At 43.7% G+C, this 24971-nt stretch overlaps 1 protein-coding gene across 6 annotated transcripts in view; it reads right to left on the reverse strand.

Annotated features, from left to right (window-relative positions):
• SLC23A2 (solute carrier family 23 member 2) overlaps positions 1-24971 on the reverse strand; it is a 131066-nt gene that overhangs the window by 85497 nt on the left and 20598 nt on the right. For 2 of the 6 annotated variants that reach the window (XM_044385701.3, XM_057312654.1), the window contains exon 2: positions 18820-18946. The exons of 1 other annotated variant lie outside the window; for it this stretch is intronic. The gene's annotated coding sequence lies outside the window, so the exon portion shown is untranslated. Of the gene's footprint in view, positions 1-16090; positions 23175-24971 lie in introns of those variants that run through there. 3 more of the 6 variants (XM_044385702.3, XM_044385704.3, XM_048222159.2) reach the window with 3 other exon arrangements.

Raw genomic sequence — 24971 nt, forward strand, 5'->3', positions numbered from 1 at the left:
GGTTTTTGTACCAATGGTGTTTTTAATTAAAGACTATTTTAAATGTATTAGTCATTTTAGGGGCCACTGGAAAGCTAATTTTGTATGCAATTTTAATGACAAGATAAAAACATGTTCAGAATTAACTGACTGCCTATCATATCCAAGACACAAACAGGATTTCACTTAACCCTTACAACAATGCTGGGAAGGGCTGTTACTATCACCATGTCACAGCTCAGAAAAGCGAGGTGGCAAGGTTGATTTCCACTTGGACAACAGTCAAGGGCAAGCGACAGGCCCAACAATCATTCTGAGAGCATGATAAAGCTGCTCTCAATTCCCTTAGAGACTGACTTACAGAACAGGCTCCGAAGATGAGCGGAGCGGCCACAAGAGCCCTGGAGGGCTACTTCTAAAGGTTATTTTGGACAAAGCTGGAAAAAGCCCTCCCAGTTACCATCCAGGAATGGAAAGCAAGCATCCTCCTCTCGCACAGCTCCAAATGACCTTTGTCACTTGCTGTCTTCCCCGCCCCTTTCCCAGCTGCCAATACGAAGACAAGCCTGGGTGTTCAGGTAACTTGCAGGGATGGCTGTGCCCTGCTAACCTCGGGCCGCCCTCGGTACTGCTCCAGCTCCTGCTCCACCCTCCGTTTCTAGCACCGCTGAGGACAAGAGCCTCCTCTCCTCCCACAGGGAAAGCTCAGGAGGGCATGGGTCACCTCCTGCAGAAGGATTCCAAATAATCGTTCGCTCCATCGCCTCGAGCTCCACGTACTTATCAGCCCTCACTCGGAACTACTCTTCAGACTATCCCATTCCTCTCTGGAATGTTCTTATCAGTTCTTCCTGCCCTCAGTGTCAAAGCCAAATGTCCTTCTCTCACCTGCAGACAGAGGTCAAGCTCCCTCGTTCCCTCGTTTCTTAACTGCCGGCTACACCTGCTGGGTTTGGCTGGACTTCAACGCACTTCCTTAGCTCTCTCCACTACCTGCTGCTTCCGTCCTACCGGTCTGTTCCATTTGCAAATCTCTTCTGCGATATCTTTTCTCTCCCCGCTTTACCAAGACGTCGGTGTCCTCCTCCTCACACACTTTCCCAAGATAAGGAAAAGGGCGCTCTGAAATTTCACCTACCCTGATGGATTACCCGATGACTGAATAGTGGGTTTGCCTACACTGCACTGCAATTACCTGGGGCTGGGACGCTGTAATTCTTTCCCAAGTTAACCCCAAGTACACAGTGATCCAAATAATAGGCTCTCCCTGACGTTCAATAAATGGGAGCCTGTTCCCTGACCGTCAATAAACATCTCATGCTTGGGAGTAGATTAAATAGTTGGGTTTTCCCCACCCCTGCAAGGGAACATGTTCTTCTAATTCATAAAAAAAAAAAAAAAAAATAGCCATTCAGGGGCACCTGGCTGGCTCAGTTGGAAGAGCAGGCAACCGTTGATCTCCAGGTCATGATTTTGAGCCCCACGTTGGGTGCAGAGAGTATTTAAATAAATAAAACTTAAAAAAAATCCATTCAATACAGAGATTGCAATTGCTTAGAATCCTATGCCACACATGTACAGCTTTCTTTCGTGTCTGAACCTGACATCTGTATAATCCCCAAACCTTAAAAAATTAAAAAATTGATGTATTCAGCTATAAAAGACTCCAGCTCTCCATGAAATTTAATCTGTGTTCCTTACTTTTCTTTGAGGCCCTAAAATTTTGCATAAAAGAGCACCCAAAATCTTGGAGGACCCAGGACGGGACCTCACTCAGAAAATAAGGTAAAAGGGCGCCTGCAAAACACCGCGACTGACATTTCAATTGTTGCAGATCGGGTTTTAAGGTCACTCCTTCTCACATGTTTAATGAAGGGCACTGCCTTCTAATTCTAAGAGTCGCATAAACGTTAACATTTGGTTATTTAAATATTGACAGCACCGAGAAACTCAGACTTTGGAGACTTTCTAGCAACCCAGCTGGGCAACCTTGAGCCACACAGGCTCCTCACCCACCTTCAGAGACACATGCAGGCATAGCTAGGTATGTGCAGAAAATCAGACACAGCCACAGCCCGGAGCGCACACCATCGCAGACACGTGCACGCGGACACACACACCCGCAGCTCCAGATGCATGCACAGACATGGACACAGACACACAGACACCAATTCCCCAAAGCAGAGCTACTGTACCAAGAAATGGTCTTACCTGCAGAGAGACCTCTTACCGTATCCACAAAAATACTCGTTCATCAGTGTCCAACCCACCAACTCTGTGCTGGCGTCTGTGCTGGGCTGGGATCTCCTGATGCTTTTAGGTGCTGAAGGAATTTCGGCTTTTATAACCCACACAGGCTCGTCGAAATTGTATAACCATACCACCTAGTCCGAAATTACACAACAGCCACCACCTGGTTACAAACGGTTACTACACGCTTCTGGTATGGCCTGCTCACCATCGATCTGCCACAGGTTTCACGTGGCAGGGCAGACTGTCTATTGTGGAAACCAAGCAGTTGCTGGGATTACATTTCTCAAACCCACACAAATAAGGGAAATTAAAACCTATCTTTCCAAACGCTCCTGTTCAGGCAAACGAGTCCACCCACACTGCTTTCAAGCTCAGTGAAAGAGGGGGGATTCATTTTTACTTCCTGGTAATGTTTCATTTCCCCAACTGGGGGACCAAAAACATTTCCGCAATTGGGGGCCCCAAAACAATTGTTTTCAAAGCCCAAAGACTTCAAAGATTAAGAATACATCTCAAAGCATGAGGTCTTCGTTGAAATGATAGGAAAACAACTAACCACACTATTGAAAGCCAGCCACCAGAGCCCAGCTGTGTGCAGCCTCTGGCAGGCCCCAGCCACAGAGGCCCCACTGACGAGTGGAAGTGCCCCCCAAACACTGAGGAAGACAAACCCACACTGACAAGCTAGGACCAGTAGGAGGGAAGAAGCCACACCTGTTGTTAGGACTAGAAAGGACAAAGTCTGACTCCAGGGCAGGGCCTGCCAGAAACCTGGGAGGCGGGCACCCGCTGTGAAAAGGCAAGAACCGGCCTCCATCTCCCCAGCACCACACAGGGACCACACGGCTCAGATGAGAAACAGGCAGGCAGAAGGGACATCTACCAGCAGCACAGTACATCCTGGAAGATGTGATAAAGGCAGAGGAAGAGACAGGACAACCTGGAGAACAGCAGCTCTGATGGTTACTCATTCATGAATCATCTTTGCGAAGTCAGTGGTGGGCACAAGAGAAAGCTGCCACTTGGCTGCAGTGGAAGTGGGGAGAAGGCTAGCAGCCCAGAGCTTTAACTGTTCGGGAGCAGGAGTTTAGTCATCACAAGTTCCCAGAGCACGGGTCACATGCGACATACCCATCACCTCAGGCCAACATGCCCAGGTAGGCCAGAAGGCCCCTCGTTCCAAAGTGAGCTAAGAGGGGGCACCTGGGTGGTTCAGCCGTTAAGCATCTGCCTTCAGCTCAGGTCATGATCCCAGGGTCCTGGGATCGAGCCCCACATCAGGCTCCCTGCTTGGCGGGAAGCCTGCTTCTCCCTCTCACACTCCCCTTGCTTGTGTTCCCTCTCTCGCTATCTCTCTCCGTCAAATAAATAAAATCTTAAAAAAAAAAAACAAAAAACAAAAACCACCAAAGTGAGCTAAGAGGAAAAACCCAGTATGTGGCCTATGGGAGATAGAATCCAGTCTCTGTATCCCCAACACAAGAACCGTCCTCAGGCTGTTCTGTGAAGACTCGAACCTCAAAAAGGTGAAACTGCAGGAACCAAAAGAAAATTTCGATTTGGAACAAAAAAGAATTAAAAAACAAAACAGTTGCTATTTTTAAAAAAGGGAAACAGGATCACACAATTACATGAAGAAAATGGACTGAGACCAAGAGAGGACAAGCTGGGGGTGGTGAAGAAGCAACAGAGAGAAATGAAAACCCAAGGAAACAGCAGAAAACTAATGGGTGGAGGACGAGTTTGAGAAACACGGAGAAACAAGGAAAAGTCCAGAAAGGCAGTAGCAGTTCCCAGATGAGAACGGTGGAGGGACAAACGCAAAGAGCAAAACCAAGACATGAAAAACCAGGCTCCTTGACTAGACTTACAAAGAACAAAGAAGTCAGTCATGTTGTAGGACTCCGTTTACATGAAATGTCCAGATTGGGCAAATCCAGAGACAGAAAGTAGATTAGTGCTTGCCTGGGGCTGGGGTGGAGACGGGGGACAGGAATGCGGAGTGACTGTTAATGAGTTTGGGATTTCTTTATGGGATGAAGAAAATGTTCCAAACTTGATGGTGATGGTTACACAAGCCTGACTCCCTGGAAGCCGTCGCACTGCACAGGTTCAATGGAAGAGCTCTGTGCTGTGTGAATTCTAGCTCGAGAAAACTGTTCTATAAAGAACGAATGGAACAGGCTTAAAGATATAAAAAAGATATAGAATAGAAACCAACTACTCTGAAATCAAGAAAAATCTGAGTAGAGCGATTACAAAGGACGCCTGATTCATGCAAAATCAGAGAAGAAACCTGTTCTTGGACACCTTCTGGCAAAATAATTTAACTACAGGAAGAAAAAGTTGTAGAAACATCCAGGGAGAAGGAGAAAGTGTTTGGGTTACTTAATAGCAATAATTAAGATGAACCCCAGGATTTTCCAAGGCAGCACGAAAATGCCGGAAGTCTATAGAAAATGAAGACAGAGAACTGAAGAAAAGGTTTTCCCAAAGAATTTCATACCCAGACAAGCTGCCCTTCATGTGGGAAAGCCAAAAAAAATGCGACCTCAGACATGCAGAGGCTCAGAGAGGGGGGACTGGGGGGAGAAGGTTGAGGCTATTATTCCAACCACCTAAGAGGCAAAATTCAGAAAGGCCCATAACACGCGGGGCTGCTAATCACATTACCAACCCAAACCATCAAGGTCAGGATGAAACTAAATGATGAAAATAAACCTGATTATAAAACTGAACGCATACATCAAATTAATTCTCTAAGCATATGCTAGGTTATGGGAAAAATGTAACTAGTAACAGTAAAGCAGATCCAGCAAGATGACATTATTAAAGATCGAAGACAGGCAGTGAGATCCTGCTCAAACCCATCTCCCAAACAGGGAGGACTTTTAAAACACAATCAGAGCTTAGCGATAACTACTGGAAAAACAGGTGGGCTTTGTTTGTTTGTTTGTTTTGGAGATGTTCTTTGTTTTGTTTTTTGGTTTTTGGATTTTTTTAGTGTTTTTTACTTAAAGGAAACCACTATTAAAATTTGAAACAGATTACAGACTAAAACACAAACTAAACATATAAATGAGTTAAATTCAAAGTGTTCTCAGATGCTTCAGAATATAAATGCCAATGCCCAAAACAGACCTTAAACAAAGTGAAACAAAAATAAAGCAACGTTAATGCTGTCTCGTTATTCTTTAAGTATCAGACACAATAAAATCATGCCAGAAGTGTTAAACAGGGAAAAGAGGGTAAGTTTACATGGCTGAAGTAAAAAATTCACAACAGAAATATTATGTCAATTTTTATATTCCAAACATTATTTCACTGAAATAAAGTCCATACTGGTTAACAATATGGAAGAAAGGGCCAACAGTTCATAAACGTACCCAACCGTCTCCAAGAAGACGGGGACGAGAAGGTGGAGGGACAGGGGTACAGGCTCAATTTCCATGTGAGCTTGATTTTTTATTGATAAGAAAATGTGACCAATATAATGAATAAGGCTAACATAATAGGTACCAAACTGTGCACCCCAGAGAAAATAGAGCTTTCTTTTCATTGGTTAATGAGCATTTGTGAAAAGTAGCCATCATGCCAGATGAAACGTTCAACCCCCCACGAAAAGGAGCATTATTTCTCACTGCCCGACCACAATGCCACAAGAGATCAAAAGAATTATTAACCAACAAAGTCCTAACAACTTCAAAATGTTCAACCTTTCTCCCAAATAACCGCTGGGTCAAAGATGAAACTGAAACTGTAAAAACACCCTTACAACAAAAAAGAATAAGTAACAAAATACCCTAAAGGACAAAATATGAGAGAAAGAAAAATTGGCTAGAAAAGCAAAAAAATAAAAAAATAAACTGGATAAATACATCCAAGAAGGTTCTTAAACAAGCCTCTCGAGGCCAAGGCAGATAGAAACCTTCCATTCAAAAATACACAGGCCCAGGTAGCTTGCCAGGCAAATGTCTCCAAGCACTGAGGAACAGGAACTTCCTAGACTACTCAGCTCCAGAGCACTGGAGAAGGAAAAAAAGCCTATCAACCATTTTACAAATCAACATCATCCTGATCATCAACTTGACAAAGAAAAGGAAAAAAAGCTAGTATTACAACTCACTCAATGCGCAGAAGGAAGAAAGCCTATAAGATAAACAAAAACCAAAAAGGCATGGGATAAAGCTCAGCATCAATTTTCAAATAAAACTCTCAGCACATTCAACACAAAAGCAAAAAAGGTCCTCAAAAAGAATCTCCATCTCATGCCATAGCCAATGAGATACTTGCCCTGAAAAACCCAAGAGGTGCCCATTAAAGCCAGGAACGGAAGGAGTGGGATAGCCTCCATTATATGCATACGCACAGGGACAAGGACGCTAGGAAAGTAGATGGCAATACACCAATTACTTTACAGAGGTCATTTCCGTAAAGCAGGATCCTGAGTACTACTTCTTTGCGTTCATCTGATTTTCTAAGTTCTATGCCCCTCCCATTGTATTAAGGGACAAATGAGAAGCAGTTCAAATCTTAGTACCTATAAGGTTAGTAAATTTAGGACCAAAAAATGATGCAAAACAACTAAAAGGCTGAACTTAGAACAAATACTTAAAAAAAAGTTTAACTCTTCAGAAATAATTATGCATTTGAAAATATGTAATTTGATTAATGCAATCTCTAATTTATGTTTTCCTTTTAAGGACAAAATCTAACCTGTTTTGAGAAAAACTCTTATATGTGGTTTTTATTTCTGTCTTTCCAAATAAATGTTATATATTGACATTTCAATACTGAAAAACACTGAAAAACTGAGTAAAACAACAAAGAAGGTCTATGATTATCAGCTGGACAAACACTGTTCTGATTCTGTAATGAGCCAACCTTGGGGGGGTGGGGGAATAGTTCTAGAAACACAAACAGCAAATGTCTTGACTAACAGCACCCCCTAGTGTTACAACGTTTACCTAGCACCCAGTAAAATAAATTGGAAAATACAAAATTGCTTCAAAAAATTATTTTGGATAATTTTAAACATACAGAAAAGTAAACAGAATTAAAATACATTTCACATACAACTTATTTCCAACTATGCACTGTTTTGATTTGTGTGGCAACTTCTGTATTTCAGAAGTGTCAGAAACCAGCAAGTGTCTCCAAATGTCCTTTCTCACTCAATTAATTGCTATTATAAAAACCCTTGATTGGGACGCCTGGGTGGCTCAGTTGGTTAAGCGTCTGCCTTTGGCTCAGGTCATGATCCAGGGTCCTGGGACCGAGCCACTCATCGGGCTCCCTGCTCAGTGGGGAGCCTGCTTCTCCCTCTGCCTGCTGTTCCCCTGCTTGTACACTCCCTCCCTCTCTTTCCCTCCCTCTCTCTCTGACAAATAAATAAATCTTTTTTAAAAAATAAATAAAAAATTTAAAAAATTAAAACCCTTGATTTTTAGGCCGGGCACACGACCAACAAAATTCAGGCAACATTTCCCAGCCTCCCCTGCAGCTAGATGTGGTCACGTTAACTAAGTTCTGGCCTGTGCGATGTGAGTGGAAGTTATGTCCTCTCCTCCCCAATGGCTGCAAGAACCATCTTGAGCCATATTAATAAATCAGTATGCTAACAATGGTGAACCAGTAAGAAAAAAGGAGCCAGGTTACATAAGAGAAAAAAGCTTCGATTTCACCTTTGGTTATATTAGAACTGCCTGAACTATACTCTTAAACAAACAAACAAAACAAAACATGTAGAAACACTATCTGGCAAGACAACACATTTTGGAATAAGCCCAGTGACTAAATTCTCAAAAGGAAACGGATCAGTACATATTTCAGACCTGGATGAATGTTGATGTTGATGTTATTTTCCTTCAAAGGGAAGCATCATGGTAAAGGGCAAACATCTGGGTGAGATGAGTAAATTCACTGTTCACCTTAAATTCACTTCCCTGACATTTAAAGGCTGGCCACTCACTCATGGTCTCAAAGCATAGCTCAGAATGTGTGCTGATAGCACATGCCAGAACTCCAGCACTGAAAGTAAAATCAAGTTGATCCAAGTCTCAAAGCAAATCCACTGTGAATCGGGGTGCCTGGGTGGCTCAGTCATTAAGCGTCTGCCTTCGGCTCAGGTCATGATCCCAGGGTCCTGGGATCGAGCCCCACATCAGGCTCCCTGCTCAGCAGGAAGCCTGCCTCTCCCTCTCCCACTCCCCCTGCTTGTGTTCCCTCTCTCGCTGTCTGTCAAATAAATAAATAAATAAAACCTTAAAAAAAAAGCAAATCCACCATGAAGACTGTATCCTCTAAACCCAAGATTCACCCTCCAGCACGGCCTGGTTGGCACCATGCAGTGGAACACCAGGTTAGTGGGAAACAGCACTTCACCGTGAGGCCGGAAGCCCGGGACACACGCACGGTGGCGTAAGTGCAGGAGTCATTAACTAGTGGGCCTCAAACAGCGTGCTCTGCAAAAATAAGGGTGTTGGCCTACATCTGTGGTTTCAGCACTTCGGTTTTTCGTAATGGAGCAAGCATCCTCAAATTAAATCTTATTCAAGGCCTGGAGGGAGGAAAATCACAAGTAGGTGGATGATGTCATGAAAACGGGGACTGCATACTCTTCACTGTAAAGTTTTAATACATATTTTCCAGAAATAAAACAAAAGGTCCAATCAGTAAATCAGAGATTCCATAACTTTAAGAACTTTGCTGACAGCAGCAAGAAAAACACCTTTGCCAAATTTTCTAGCAGCAGCCTGCCGATGTTGCGCTACACTATACCACCTCTTTTATCACGGATTATTCTAACACAATGCTCCGATTCTGAAGTAGGGGAGGAAAAAAATAATCCAAGACCAAGGAGAGCAAAAATCTATTACTTCAAGTCCTTTTAAAATATCCAGTTTTTAAATTTTAATTCTTTGTGTCAAAAAATATGACATACTTATTAGAATGGCTAAAACAAAAATTAAAACTGCTAAGATGAGACAGCAAGTCCTGATAAGAACACGAACAACTGGAAGTACCACACGCTCCTGGTCAGTCTGTAAAGTGGCACCGACACTTTGGGAAAACATTTTGGCCATTTCTTATAAAATTAAAAGACAAATTTACCTTATGACCCAGCAATAGTACCCCTAGCTATCTACCCAGAGAAACGGAAACTGCGTTCAGTCAAACACCTGCACTGGATGTGTATGGCGGCTTTATTTGTATTAGCCAAAACCCGGAACATTCACCTTCAGCTAGTGAATGGATAAACCGATTGTGGCACATCCCTGTTAATGAGAGGTCAGTCCACACCCACCAGATAAGGCCGGTATAAAGGAGCCTAATAATACCACTGTTGGCAAGACTGTGCATACACAGGAATTTTCCCACTCTGTTGCCAGAGATATGAATTGGCTCAAACACTTGGCAAGACAATTTGGTGGCATGTAGTAGGTTACAGATGTGTGTGCACTGTGATCCAGCAACGCCACTTCTCAGCATCGTGACCCCGTTTCTAATAGTACACAACCAACACATCAACAGAATATGTAAGTTCTTATGCTTAAACAGAATTTAAAAAGCGCACTTAAAATGAATGAGCTGTATCTAGCCGCTTGGGTCAACATGCCATGAGAACATTCCTGAATGAGCAAGCAGGCTGCAGAACACAGACCACATGAGATCTCTTACTTAAGGTTTTAAATCATGCAGCCAATACTGAATGCGGGTTTATGGGTATATAAACAAGTAATACAAAAGCAAAAATACGAGGGGCGCCTGGATGGCTCAGTCACTTGAGCTCCCGACCCCTGACTTCGGCTCAGGTCATGATCTCGGGGTCCTGTGATCAAGCCCCGCATGTCGGGCTCCACACTGGTTGTGGAGTCCGCTTGAGATTCCTCTCTCTCCCTCTCCCTCTCTCTTAAGGGAGGAAAAAAAGGGTAAAAATATGGGACAGAAGGGAAGGAGAGGACACTAGCAAAGAATACAAAGAGGATATCTAAAAGGTTATATTTTCTTTAAAAGAGAGACCTAAAGCAAAGACAATAGCATGTTTAGATTTATTAAATCTGAGTATCTGGCATGAGTGTTCATTCTTTCATTTTCTTTACATTTGAAATTTCACAAAGAACAAACTCTTACCAAAGGATACACAAAACAGACACATAAAACCCGGTGCAAGTAGTTGCCTGCAGAGAAGGGAGCTACAATCAGACAGAAAGGAGACTTAATTGCCTTGTCTGTCCTCGGAAGCTCTTAGACTTTGATCCATGTAGATCCACTATCCATTTTTCTTTAAATACAAATAAATTTCACGTCCTCATCACCTCCAATCCCACCTCCCCCTCAGGGGGGAGAAAATGTCTATCTAAAGCATTTTCATTTAAGAGAAGGCAAGGCTGCTGAAGAGGTCATGGCGTTTCCAGCCTTGACTGTGCCCCGGATGGACTCTGTCAACTCGAAAGGTCATTTAACCTGGCGCTGCCGGAGGATTGTGCCCCTTCTAACACTCTACCTTCTGTGAAAACACAAACATGTCTCCATAAACCAGAAATCAGAAGTCCTAACGATGCCAAAGGGAGCAGGAAGCGGTTCTCCCGTGGCCCTGGCAGGAAAACTTCTAGGATGTGTTAAAACAGTTCCACACAGACCATCTGCGGGGTTGCCTCATATCCTCTGTGGAACAAAGTGGGCAGAGATGTATACAGATAGCCACTGTTTCTCAATGCTTGATGAGGGAGGAGGGCAGGAAGATGAGGGAGCATCTATCTAATGACTTGTTTTCTTAATGAACTAAGAAGTGGAAGTCATGGTGGAGAGGAGAGACAGAGGACGACAGTGGGGGAAAGAGTGAAAGAACTCACATAAGGAAAAAAAAAGTCAAGGGTCTGGCTGAGCCCAGACTTGTAAATAGGTGATGGAGAAAGTCACTTTGATACCTGGTTTCTCTCCAGCAGAGTATAATGGGACAAAAAACGTGGAAAAATTAAAAAACAGGACTGTGCCACTGAAGAAGCCTGGTAAGTCACCCAGACAGTTCAGTGAGGAAAGCAAGATGTCAGTAAGAGAACAGTCACATGATTCCCTGTGGCACCCACAGCGGGTAAAAAGGGTGAGGAAGGGAAGAGGAAGCCAGAGAATGCCCAAGTGCCTGGGGAGAACAAGAACCAGTAGAGAACAAATGAGACCAAGGGAAGGACAGGATGTGTGCAGAGATTCCACAAGAGTCGTATGGGAGAGGGTAAGGCTCAGGAGAGCTGAGGTAACCGCAAGTAAAAATCCCAGAAAAAATCCTGTGAAGGGAGAGTGAGGGTCAGAGGCCTGAGGAGCCAACAACTCAAATGCGACGTTAGACACAGTGGAAAGAACAGGAGCAAAACAGGAGCCAATGTTCTTGGGGAACATTAGGAATGGTCAAGAAGTTGGTATAGATAAAGGCAAAAAGGTAAGGGGAGGGTCGCGTCACAGACTGGTATGGCCTTCAAAATGGCAGACATTGCTGAATGAAGGCTGGAGGCTGTCCTTTCCACCTGGAAAGATGTACCATCCAGAGAATTTCCTATTCACATTTCAGATTTCTGTTTAAATTGCCAATTCCTCAGAAAATCCTTCCCAGACCCCTCAAAATCCAAATCAAATCACACACTTCTCTTTACTGTTCCCTCCAAAGCAACAATCACAATTCATACCAAGTATCCCTCATTGTTCAAACGTATGCTCTTCCTGAGTTCACACAATGAGGAATCCACATTTTTCTGAATCTACAAGATTCTTAAGTTTTGGCTAACAAAAAAATACAATTTCAGAGAATGGAGGGTATACCTAAAAATTTATCCAGAGAGCCACCAGGTCAGGAAGGCAGTTCTCTGGTAAACTGGCTTCAGAACACCTTAGCCACACATGCTTAAAAGTAGTCTTGGTGGAAGTAGTCTGCATGGCTGGAAGAATTCCTAATACTGTCAAAATTCTTTTTATTTTCTAATTTAATGTGATTCTCACCCTATTGCTGATGGGTGTACAGTCATGTATAAGCTTTCTTATAAAAATGTGAGAAATCTACAAGAACACAAAAGTAAAAGGCACAGCTTATAACGCATTCAACAAATCTTAAGATTACTGAATAATTGTTTCATGTTCCTTCAGTAGACAGGCACTTGGATAAACTGCTAGTGGGAGCAAATAACTGGCTTAACATTTCTAGATGGCCATTTAACAACGTCAAAAGCTCTAAAAATACACATAGCTTTTGACCCAACAATTCTACTCTTAGGGAATTTACAAAATAATTAAAAGGGGCTCAATTTTTCATTATGAGAACGTTCACTAAAATAATGGTAGAATCATCCAAACCTGGAGGGGAAAATATTAACGCCTAAACTGGTTGGTTAAATCGTGGATACATTCTGGGGTGTCCGGGTGACTCAGTCTGTTAAGCGTCTGACTCTTTGATTTCAGCTCAGGTCGTGATCTCAGGGTCGTGAGATTGAGCCCCTTGTCGGGCTTGACACAAGGCATGGAGCCTGCTTAAGATCCTCTCTCTCCCAGGGCGCCTGGGTGGCTCAGTCAGTTCAACGTCTGCCCTCGCCTCAGGTCATGATCCCAGGATCCTGGGACTGAGCCCCTCATCGGGCTCCCTGCTGAGTAGGGAGTCTGCTTCTCCTTCTGCCCCTCCTCTCCACTCGTGCTCTCATGCATGCATGCTTTCTCTCTCTTAAATAAAATCTTAAAAAAAAAAAAAATTATCTTTCTCCCTCTGCCCCTCCCCCTGCTCACATAGGGTCTTTTTCTCTCATGTAAAAAAAAAAAAAATTGTGGATACATTCTTAGAATATTGTGGGGATTTAGAAATTGGTAACAGAAATACTGACGTGGAAGGAAATGTGCTGAGTATCCCCGAGTGGAGGAAAAGGCAGGTTACAAAACACATACGATATCCCCATTACAGTGTATACATACACACAAGGAAAAGGGAGGGAAAATGCCCAAGTGTTTTGTGATTTTGTTATTACCTCTAGATGATAGGAGTATGCCTTTTTGCTCTTATTTTTCTACAGTGTATGTATCATTTTAAAGATTTTGTTTTTAAAAGTAATCTCCACATTCAATGTGGGACTCGAACTCACAATCCCAAGATCAAGAATCTCATGCTGTACGGACTGAGCCAGCCAGGTCCCCCTATTTTAATTTTTAAACCTTAACTCATTGCCTATGGACAATATAAACTAAATACACAGGCAAGACAAACTAGAAGGAGAAAGTACAGCACTCAAATCCCTGTAACAAGATGCGTGGCCTCTCACTTCCAAGGCCTTGCTGACAGAAGCCCAGTAACTCAAGAAACCAAAGGTGTGGTCAAAAGGAAGGCACTCTCAATGTTCTGCAAGTTTACTGTGCCCAGGGACTCCTGGTTTTCCTGTATTGCCTCACAGCCCCGTATTCTAACTGCTTCTAAAGGCTGTTGTTGTGGGGTTTTTTTAAGATTTTATTTATGTATTTGAGAGAAAGAGAGAGAGCAGAAGTGGGAGGGGGGACGGGGGCGGGTGGTAGAGGGAGAAGCAGACACCCCACTGAGCAGGGCTCAATCCCAGGACCTGGGGATCATGACCTGAGCCAAAGGCAGATGCTTAACCAACTGAGCCACCCAGGAGCCCCTAAAGGACATTTTTATCTCAAAACAGCAGTGTACTTCTTCACATTTTTCTAGGTCATCAAATTCTTTATTTAAAAGAAATGAGAAATAGTCACTGGACTCTAAAGAAGGGGGAGCATTGAGAAATGTGCAGAATGCTTGAATCGCTATATCGTACACCTGAAATTAATAGGACATTTTTAACTATACTGGAATTAAAATTAAAATGTTAATTTAAAAAAAAAAAAGGAGAGGAGCACCTGGGTGGCTCAGTCGTTAAGCGGCTGCCTTCGGCTCAGGGCGTGATCCCAGCGTTCTGGGATCGAGCCCCACGTCAGGCTCCTCTGCTGGGAGCCTGCTTCTTCCTCTCCCACTCCCCCTGCTTGTGTTCCCTCTCTCACTGGCTGTCTCTCTAAAATAAATAAATAAATAAATAAATAAATAAATAAATATTTTAAAAAGTTTAAAAAAAAGAGAAATATTCATTGGACCCTAAACTTCAATGTATTATAATCTAAAATTATAATTTACATATATATATAAACTGCAAAATGTATTTTTAAAATATTATATACAAACATAAGTATTAATTCATTAAAATTATAATCTAATATAGCTAAAATTATAAATGTCAAAACATTAATGATTCTTGAGTGAAATGGAAAACTAGTTTAAAAAATTTATATATACAAAAATACATATAAATTTAAAATACATTAAAAATTTGTTTTCTTCTCAAGCCTTAGGGAATAAATGAAATAACATCTAGAAATACTGCCTCTCAATCAATTTACTTATTGAACTGGTTCAGAAACATTTTCCAGGGACATCCGGGTGGCTCAGTCAGTTAAGTATCTGCCTTCGGCTCAGGTCATGATTCCAGGGTCCTGGATCGAGTCCCACATGGAGCTCCCTGCTCAGCGGGGAGCCTGCTTCTCCCTCTGCTTCTGCGTCCCCCTGCTTGTGAGCGTGTTCTATGTCTCTCTGAGAAATAAATAAAATCTTTAAAAACAAAACAAAATGAAAACACAAAACATTTTCCAGGCAATGGGAAGCTCCTCAATTTGACAGGGGAAAAAAAAAAGAGAAAGGGAAGCTGAAAGAAGTATCATTTGATGATGAGCATGTGCTATTATGCAGCCCACGAACAGAAGTGGCTTACGTTATGAAACACCCCAAAATCCAAAAGCTTCCGAGTTGAAAACATATTACTTAGTGGTACAGGACAACAGTGTGGGCCCCGAGCTGTGCCACCCAACGCAAGAGCCACCAGCCCCATGTGACTCCCGAGCACTTGAAGTGTGGTCAGCTAGAAATATGCTGGTAAGCACAAAATACACATGAAACTCCAAAGATTTACTATGGGGGAAAAAAAGCAAAATATCTCATCAATACTACTACACAATACTACAATAATTGTGTGAAATGATGATCTTTTTATATATTAGGTTATAAAATACATTACTAAAGTTTGTTGTACCTGCTTTTTATTTTACTTACTATAGCTACTAGAAAATCACATATGAGTCCCATTCTAATTGTACTGAACAGCACTGGTCTAAAGAAAGCAGATACCAGGAAGAGAGATCAGCTATGCAGAGTACACAGCCACGGGGCTCACGATCGGACTCCATCGAAAGAGTATGTACAAAACACACACACGCAACACAGGCACGGCCGTGCATCCTAACCCCGCCAACAGAACCAAGCCCGTGCTACTACCCTTCACCGTCAGCTCTGCAGCCTGCACTCTGATGCAGGGGAGCAGGTGCCATCACCTCACGTCACACACTCGCAGCACTGGAAGGCGGGAGGGAGCCAGATGTGAGAAAGGCCCAAGCAGAGATCCACGAGCTGGAAGGTCGTGAGGGGAGCTGGGGGCTGTGCACGGGAAGCTCAGAAGCAACACAAGAAACCTAAATAAAACTAACAGGGTCCACCCAAAGGGCTCAAATCCAGAGAGGCTTTGTAACTACTGAATTGCAAGTTCTGGTTTTGTATGGCAAACCTCAAACAAAATTATACCTGTATTTTTGTAAAGAAAAAAAAAAAAAAATACACACACACACACACACACACACCCCTCATTAGAAGGAATGGGACAAATTTATCGACGAGATCTTTCCATACCAAACAGAAAGTCAGCAAAGGACTTGGGCAATTTATCAACAGCCGGTCTTAATCCAACACTAACACACCGGTTTTATAACACATCCCACTGAAAAGGCCCGGGCTCACCTGATGCGCGTGGAGTCCCTTCACAGTAACTGTCCCACAGTAACCACCTTCCTTCCCTACCTTCTTATGCAAGCTCCCTGATCATCATCAGTGTTTACACAGGTCTTTGAAAGCACCCATCTTTTCCAGTAAATATTTAATTCTCTTGTTGCTACCGATCAAACTATCAACAATGAGCATTTTATATAACATGTTTAGTTATAAAAAAGTGGGACACTGACGTCAATAGCACACAGTCTGTAAACCAAAGACACCCGAATTACCAGACGCAGCCTCTCAGAAATCAGCCACCAATAAAACACAGTTCCTCCCAGCTCAACGTCTTTAATCCAGTTTCTATCTGAGTCCCTCCACATTTATGGATCAACTTCTAAAACGTGCCTGCCATCAGAACCGGGCCCGTGGTCAGCAGGCTCCTGGCACTGGGCAGAGCTGGCGTTCTCTGCTGTGAGTGCCCAGACAGTGGACTATCGCCTGTATGCTCCTGATAACATACTACCTGGTAGGCCTTCTCTTTTCTCAGCTTTGTAAACTTAGTATTTAGGATCTGTACTGGGGGGGAGGGGAGGAATAAACCAACCATTTGGCTAGTTTCCTAAACTGCCACAAATCTCAGCACTGATGGAAATGGATTACATGTGAAGCCATCTGCCATCTCAGTGGACTGGGACAATGAGTGAATCATAGAGACCTACAAGATAATTATCAAACTGGGCGTGAGCACTCAGAGAAAGAAACTCAAAAGGGCCAGAAATGATCAGAAATGTATTTGGGGAAGTGGGACTTGGGGGTCAGCCTTGGGGGATGGAAAGTCCTGAGTGGTAGGTCACCATGGAGACCAAGGTAGGCAGAAGTATGGCGAGTCTCTAGGCCATGAAAACAGCTTAGCCACAGCATACAATGGGCGGTAGAGGACGAAAACCCTTTGCAGGGTCAAAGGAGTCCAACATACACACAACACAGCTTTACGAAACATGAGTTTCTCGGCAGGTGAGGAGAACAGAAAGAGTCCACTGCCAAAAAATCTCAAGATGGAAGGTCAAGAAGCTACTGTGTCAATCCAAGTATAAGGATCTTGGCAACTGGGAGGGTGGAAGGGACAGTGAGAAAAAGGGACAGAGAGTGATTTGAAAGAGGAAAAAAAAATCGATCAAAGATTAGGTGTCAAAGAGGACCTCTAAAAAAAGAACAAGAGTGTCTCCTATAAATAAGGAAACGGGCTCGACTAGCAAGTAATGAACAAAGTCTGGACGTGCTGAATTTGAGCTGGGGGTGACATGTACGCCTGACAAGCGCCCACTGAAGACCAGAGACCGGAGAAGCTCTGAGCACAAATGGAAGACACGTGTGAACTGAAATATAAAGACGGTAACTGAAACTCAGAGCTGAGAGACCATGTATTTCGCAGGTATCCCCAGACAGAGCAGTCTTCCCCTTTCTCCCTCGTGGTTAATAAATATTACTTTTAAGAATGTATTACATAGGGGCGCCTGGGTCACTCAGTCGTTAAGCGTCTGCCTTCGGCTTAGGGCATGATCCTGGTGTTCTGGGATCGAGCCCCACATCAGGCTCCTCTGCTGGGAGCCTGCTTCTTCCTCTCCCACTCCCCTTGCTTGTGTTTCCCTCTCTCGCTGGCTGTCTCTATCTCTGTCAGATAAATAAATAAAATCTTTTTTAAAAAAAAAGAATGTATTACATATAATTTGATACCGGCTTAAGAGGAAAAAAAACTGCACACAGAAAAAAGGTCAAAGAACACAAATGTTCACAGTGGTGTCATTAGGTGGTAGGATCAAGGATCTTCTGCCTAAATTCTTGGAATTTCTGGTTTTTGGGGTTTTTTTTAAGTAGCAAGTATAGACTTTCCATTAGAAAATGAAAAAAAAATTTTAACTGATCCCCTTTCAGCACTTGTGAAAGCTCTTACAATTGTGAATTTTACTGTTTGAAAATTAAAAGTAAATAAATAAAAGTACCACTGACATAACATTCTATACCCACCATACTGAATAAGTTAGCTTTGACAAAACAACCTGTTTGAGAGAGAATGTTTATTAATAAGGGTATAAATTCTTGCAGCTTCCCTACAAGACAATTTGTCAAAATTTAAAAAACTAAAAAAAATCTTAAGCACTGTACCCAACAATTTTACTGCTAGAAATTTACTTATAGGTAGTCTCCCTAAAATATGTACAAGAAATTTCACTGCAGTATTGTTTGTAATAGCAAAAAATTTAAAATAACCAAAATGCCCATCAAGCTTTGTGACGGGGGAGGGAGGGAACGCAATTTAATAATCTCACTGCTTAATGTGCAGAATGCTTGAAAAAGAGAGAAGACGTCCTCAATCTTTACCCCCAGGGTTCAGACCTGGGACCCAGACAAGGAGCCTCAAATGGCGATAAGCACTCAAATTTTTACTGATACAAAAAGTCAAAAGCATATAAAGGAGAAGGAAAATATTTACTTCCTACCTTATCATTACCCCTAAGTGGCAAGACTTTGCCTATTTTCTACTTTAATCTGCTTACAAGGAATTTGGCCTAAAGCAGTCCATTACCTTATCATTAGCATTAATGGAACGATTAATTATTCCCAGGATTGCATTTAGACTGTTGGTGACAAGTGCAAAGGACAAGGTCAAGCACAAATGAATTCTAACACTAAAGGGCTGTCAGCACAACTGCATCATGAAATGCAGAATGAAAAAGACTGGGTTTCAGACGCACCTAAATGCCGCACCGTGGACCTGTCCATATGCTTTCCGTTACAAGCCGCTGAGCTACATTTCCTCGTGCTGCTGAGGTCCAAGCTCGAAACCACAGGGGGATCCCGGTTAGCAGAGTCAAGACCTAGCTAGAGAAAAACAGATGGTAAATAAAAACAGAGTCATAGCGAACCTACCAGGAGGCACCCCGCATGAACGGAGTCTACTTCTCACTCAGCTGTGGCCAGTTCTAGAACTTGCTCTATGAGGCCTTCATTCTTGAGGAGCACCTAGGAGGCCCCAGGCAGCCCCCCGGCAGGATCACACACGCCACCTTCATTCCCTTCAAAATCGGCTCTTCATCTGCCCTGAATATTATGGAAGATGGTATTTTAGAATACCTGGAAAAAGCAATTTTGTACTTAATTGGGGTTTCTTCCTGATAATCTTTTAAACTCCATATTCCCTAGCATAAGACCTCAATTTAGCAAAAAAAAAAAAAACAAACCTTTTTACATACTTCTCTAGTGCTCACGATGTGCCAGGCACTGTACTAAGTACCTCCTAAAAACTTGTTTAGACTTTATTTGAGAGAGTGAGCAAGCTCAAAGAGCAGGGGAGGAGAGCAGAGGGGGAGGGAGAGGGACAAGCAGATTTCAACGAGCACAGAGCCCCCCTCAGGGCTCAATCCCACAACCCTGAGATCATGACCTAAGCCCAAACCAAGAGTCAGATGCTCAACCGACTGAGACACCCAGGAGCCCCAGTACCTGTTAAAATTAATAAGGGGAAATGTCACTAATGTGAAGTGGGGAAGAAAGGAGGGGAGGCTAGCAGGGGGAGCCAGAGGGGGAGCCAGTACCACTCAATTACAGGAAGAACTGTCAATTATAGACCCCAAAAGACGATCTCGACAGGAAAGAATCATCAATGATAGGCCCCCAAAGGGAAAGATGCACATTGCAGCTCCTACAAGAAATCTGCTACCCCTGCCAGCTCAGCCAATGACAAGCTACCAACACCCTGAACTAGTGTCTTCCTCCAACAGGCTCTGCTTCAAAGCCACCCCTCCCAACGTCTTCCTTCTCCATAAAATAACCTTCCTCTCCTTTGTTGGACTTGCCTATGGTTTGGCCATGGTTTAATGCCCCAAATAAACTAATAAACTCATTTTGCTGGTAAAAAACTTATTTTCAAAAGGTTCGCATTATGCGGTGATTAGAAGTGGGTTCCAAAAGGCTGCCAACAACTCTAAGGCTGGTGAGCAAACAGGTCCCCATACCCACAGAGCTACCTGAGCTCACTGCTTTCTCGCCAACCCTAGAATTTGAAGGTAATTTTTCTTCTGGATTTTGAGCTCCACTCTGTGTTTTAAGCTCTCCAAGAATTATTTGGGATCTGTTTTACGGCTTTGTCCTTTATAAGAATACTCATTTGGCTTTCAGTCCAACTCCTGTTACGAACCAGGCTACTCCTATTGAAACGGTGCTAGCCTTTCGCCCAACTTCTTGGGAACAGGGCTGTGCCTACTGGAACAGAGCTGGCCTTTGCTCGGATTCCTTTTAGAACCAGGATGTCCATACTGTTTAGAAATTTTTCTTTCTTGCTCTAGAAAAACAAAACAAAACAAAACCAAAAAAACCCTTAGAAATGAGATCCCAGTCCATCAGAATGTTTTGAGGATGCCCCCTTCTTCTGGGACCCTAGCCAGTTTTATGTTTAAAAATTGTGGTCCCCCTTCATACACGGAATCATTTAGAACTCCAATGGCCACTACAGGGAGCCTGCCATCTCCCCAAACTTACTCTTCTCAAATCTTAATTGGACAGTCCCGGCTCTAAAACTGTCAAAACTGAATGGGATGCCTACTTTGGGATTTTGAAGCTTCTGAACATTATCAGGAATCTAAAATTGCCTGTCTGCAAAATACAATTTCTAGACTAACAGAGGCAAACAAACAAAGGGAGAAAAAGGCTTCTGGGGCCTTTTTCCTTCCTGTCTTCTAAGTCTTAGGATATGCAGCAGCTGTCTTGCTTTCCGTCCTGAACTTCCCTTTTCCCCTGAACCTCTCCCCACTCCCTCCTTTCCTGAAGGTAATAAAACCTGCCCCTTTCAAGTTAAGTCTTCTGAGGATCCGAATAAACCCCAAATTTCTTATGCTACCTGGACCAAGGTCAGACTGCGAGCCAGAGTCAGAGTTTCCTAAAGTCACTCAGGATCCATGCTCGCTGAAAGAATTTAACATAGTTATGCCAACCTACCACCCCAGTTTCTAAGATTTATATCAGTCAGGCCATGTGCCTATCAGTGAGGACCAAGCCAAATGCTGGATGAAACTAGCTCCATGAGAACATCCTAAAAGATTTAGAGAAACAAGCGCCTAACTTTGGCAAGATCCTAGAATGCTTGCTGGAAATCTCCACAGGGCAGTTACAGCAGCTTTTCCTAAACCTGTTGACTGGAACAAAGTTCAGGCTTGCACACAAAAGCCTGATGAACCTGATCGTAACTACTATAACCAACTGCAAACGGTCTCTAAAGAAGATTCTGGCCCTCCTTTAGAGGCTGAATCCACCTGGGAAGCATTTAACTACATTTACTAACAGCCTGAACCAGGATCTTTGCATGGAACGGGAAACTGTGTCCACTCCACATTTAGCTAGCATGGCAAACCAGCTCACTCACACCCACAAGGGTCACCTGAAAGAAAGACCACTAAAATCCTCAATTTTCAACTCTGGCAAGTGAAGGCCCCTAAACAGACCAAAACCCCCTGGTTTCTGCTATTGGTGCAAAGGGCCAGGGCACTGGGAAAAAAAGACTGTTACAAACTTAAGCATTCCAGAAGCCCTCCGCCCTCTAGCCAGCCTTTCCAGTGTCCTAATTCCCACTGACAGGGCTCCAAGGACCTACAGGGACTCTTCCCAGTCCCCCCTCTTAATTGGCTTGGAGAAACCACAGTCCAGACTGAGAATAAATCTCTTTGTCTTACTGACCCCAGAGCTGCATTCTCCATGCTCAACACCACTCCTGGAAAGCAGGTCCTGCAGGCATCAGAGCAGGAAAACAGCTCCCGGGGGGGGGGGGGGGGGGGGGCTCTCATAAACCTCAACAGGTTCCTGTCTCTGCACCCATTCCCTTTATTCAGGCCCTTTGAGAGAGTCCCACCCTTTTCTCCTTAGTTTCTCCACCCCATTCATAACGGCCAAGATTTCTTAGAAAAGTATCGTGCCAGAATGTCTCCCAAAAGATGGAAATAATTCTAGAATCAGAATTGCCAACCAGGTGGATTAAATGACCCTTCAACATCTTTTATTTGTTCCATCTCTGATGGCACGATAGGGGAGTCTGGGGACACTGCTCATTTGTCCCCATCAGGTCAGCTACCGCCCTCTTTATGGGCAGATTCCTCAACTGATATTGGCAGAATTCACAGCACGCCTCCCATCAAGATTCAAACAGGTCCCCCACAACGTCTCCCCAGAACGAGTACCCTATAAATAAAGAAACCCTTTAAGGCATCAAGCCCATAATAGGAGACCACAGGACTCAGGGCCTTATCATCCCCTGCACTAGTCCCTGGGAGCCCTATTTTACCTGTGAGAAGACCCAGTGGCCAAGGATGGAGGTTAGTCCAGGACCTCGGAGCAATAAATAACATTATCCCTGGGCGCCCTGTTGTCCCCATACACTGACGTCTGTCCCCACTGAAAGCAAATCCTGCTTCACTATAATTGTTCTATATAGTGCACTTTCACTATTCCAGTTCATAAGGACAGTCAGGGTCTTCTTGCTTTCACTTGGGAAGAACAATAATAAACCAGGACAGTAATGCCCCAGGTTACACAGGCCGTCCTTCTTAACTCTTTATAAACCTTAAAAGCTGATTTGGAGGATATAAAGTTTTCTGCAGGCTCTAGTTGGTTACAATATGTATATGATCTGCTTCTCTGCTCCCTTTCTCAAACCTCTTCACAGGAGACAGCATTCACCTGTTAAAACTTTGGCCTTAAAAGGACATGAAGTCTTCAAAGAAAAACCGCAGCTTGTAAAACTCAGGTTCATCTTAGGGCACCTGATCGCAGAACAAGGACTACATTTAGACCCAGGCAGGTTTCACGGCATGAACTTCCCAAAACCTAAAACTAAGTACCAATTACGAAGTTTTCTTGGATTGGCTGTCTACTGTTGAAATTGAGATTCCAAATTTCTCTTACAGCTCAACCACTGTATGCTTTACTTAAAAATGACAAACCTGGGAAGCCTGGGTGGCTCAGCTGGTTAAGCATCTGCCTTCGGCTCAGGTCATGATCCCAGGGTCCTGGGATCGAGTCCCACAGCAGGGAGCCTGCTTCTCCCTCTGCCTCTGCCTGCTGCTCGCCCTGCTTGTGAGCACTCTCTCAAACAAATAAACTAAAAAAAAAAAAAAAAAAAAAAAAAAGACAAACCTGACCCTGTCATTCAGAAAGATGGAGAAGACCTAGCTCTGGAGACTTTAAAGAAAAGCCTAAAGCCTCCTGCCCTCGGACATCCTAACTGTCAACTTCCCTCTTCCTCGTTGTTGGTGAGAAGGAAGAAAATGCTTGAAGTACTTGCCCAAAAATACCGGGGACCATCACTGACCCATAGGGTAGGAGAGCCAACCACTGGAGCCCGTGGCCAGGGATGTCCCTTCCACCCGCACCTCAGAGCCATTCCTGCCACTGCCCTTCTGCTTAAGGCCAGTGAAGAGTGACAGGACTCCCTCTGACCAAGCTTGTGCTGCATGCAGCAGAAGCCCCCCTAAACTCTCACCACACTCGACACCTCGGTCAGCCTCCTCACCTCCTAGGAGATGCCCCTGCTAACTGCTCCTCACAGAACTCCTCCTCACTGCAATAACCTCAAATAAGCCTGCTGTTCGTCTCTCCTCCTTCACGGAGGACACCCCTCACAACTGCTTGAGACTGACAGATCACCTCTTGACCCCCTGTGATGATTCCTAGGAAACTCCGATAACCAAGGCACATTTCTCGTGTTTTACTGATGGTTCTTACTCAGAGGACGAAAACGACCAGTCCCGGGCTGGAACGCTAGGGTGCTCCTCTGTTAGTGACCGAGGCAGCACTCTTAGCTCCGGCTACTACTGGAGCCCAACAGGCTCAGTTACACGCCCTTGGTCAGGCTTGCAGCTTGGCCAAAGGTAAAACCACAAACATTTATACCCATAGCTGGTATGTCTTCGGGTAGCTCAGGACTCTGGAATGTTATAGCAACGACGTGGTGCTCTTACCTCCAACGGGGATAAAATTAAAAATGGCTCCTAGGGTCAAAATTCATTAAGTGCCATGCTTTTGCCAGCTGCTCTTTTATTAAGGTTCCTGGGCATTCCAGACTCGACTCTCTGGAGGCCAAAGGAAACCACCTCACTGATACTTCCACCAGAACCGTGCACTCAAAGAAATCAAGAGCCAAACCTCTGTCACAGTCCAAAGGGATGTTCTCCCAAATGAGGATTAAAAAACTGACCAGAGACACCTGATAACTGACTCCCAGAAAAGGAAAAACAATACTGGGAATCTAATCATTGTTGGTGTGATAAAAAGAACTGTGGTTTAGACCAATTAATCTGGCCCAATTCATGAACCAATACGGGTGGGGAATACAAATAAAGCCGCAAAAAGTGCCTACCTCGCTTGCCCCACGTGTCCAAAACACAATGCAGAAAAATGCGCTCACACTGCTCACCTGAAATTACCTAAGGGGCCATTCGAGGTTTGGCAAATGGGTTTCATACAGCCACCCCCACCTCGTGGATTTAAATAGGTTTTAGTCATGGTTTATACGTTTACTCCCTGGACCAACGCTCTCTCTGGTAGCCAGGCTGCTGCTTCTACTGTAGTTAAAATTCTGTTAGAAAAAAAAAAATCATCCCAACGGGGAGAAACCCTCTTTAACGTCATGGTAATCAAGGAATCCATTTTACCAGGCAGGTGTTTCAACAAGTCTGTGCTATTTGGCCAGTTTTACACTTTCCTCCTCAATCCTCAGGTTGGCCCAATGTACTAAGGGCACTATTAAGATTCAACTGGCAAAATTTGTAGAGACCTCCCATCTTATCTTGGCCTAAAGCATTGCCATTGGTCCTTCTTAACTCAGATCCACCCCTCTGGAACTCAGACTTTTACCCTTTGA

Source organism: Ursus arctos, unplaced genomic scaffold (genome assembly GCF_023065955.2).
Source record: "Ursus arctos isolate Adak ecotype North America unplaced genomic scaffold, UrsArc2.0 scaffold_16, whole genome shotgun sequence".
In the NCBI taxonomy this organism is placed as follows: domain Eukaryota; kingdom Metazoa; phylum Chordata; class Mammalia; order Carnivora; family Ursidae; genus Ursus; species Ursus arctos.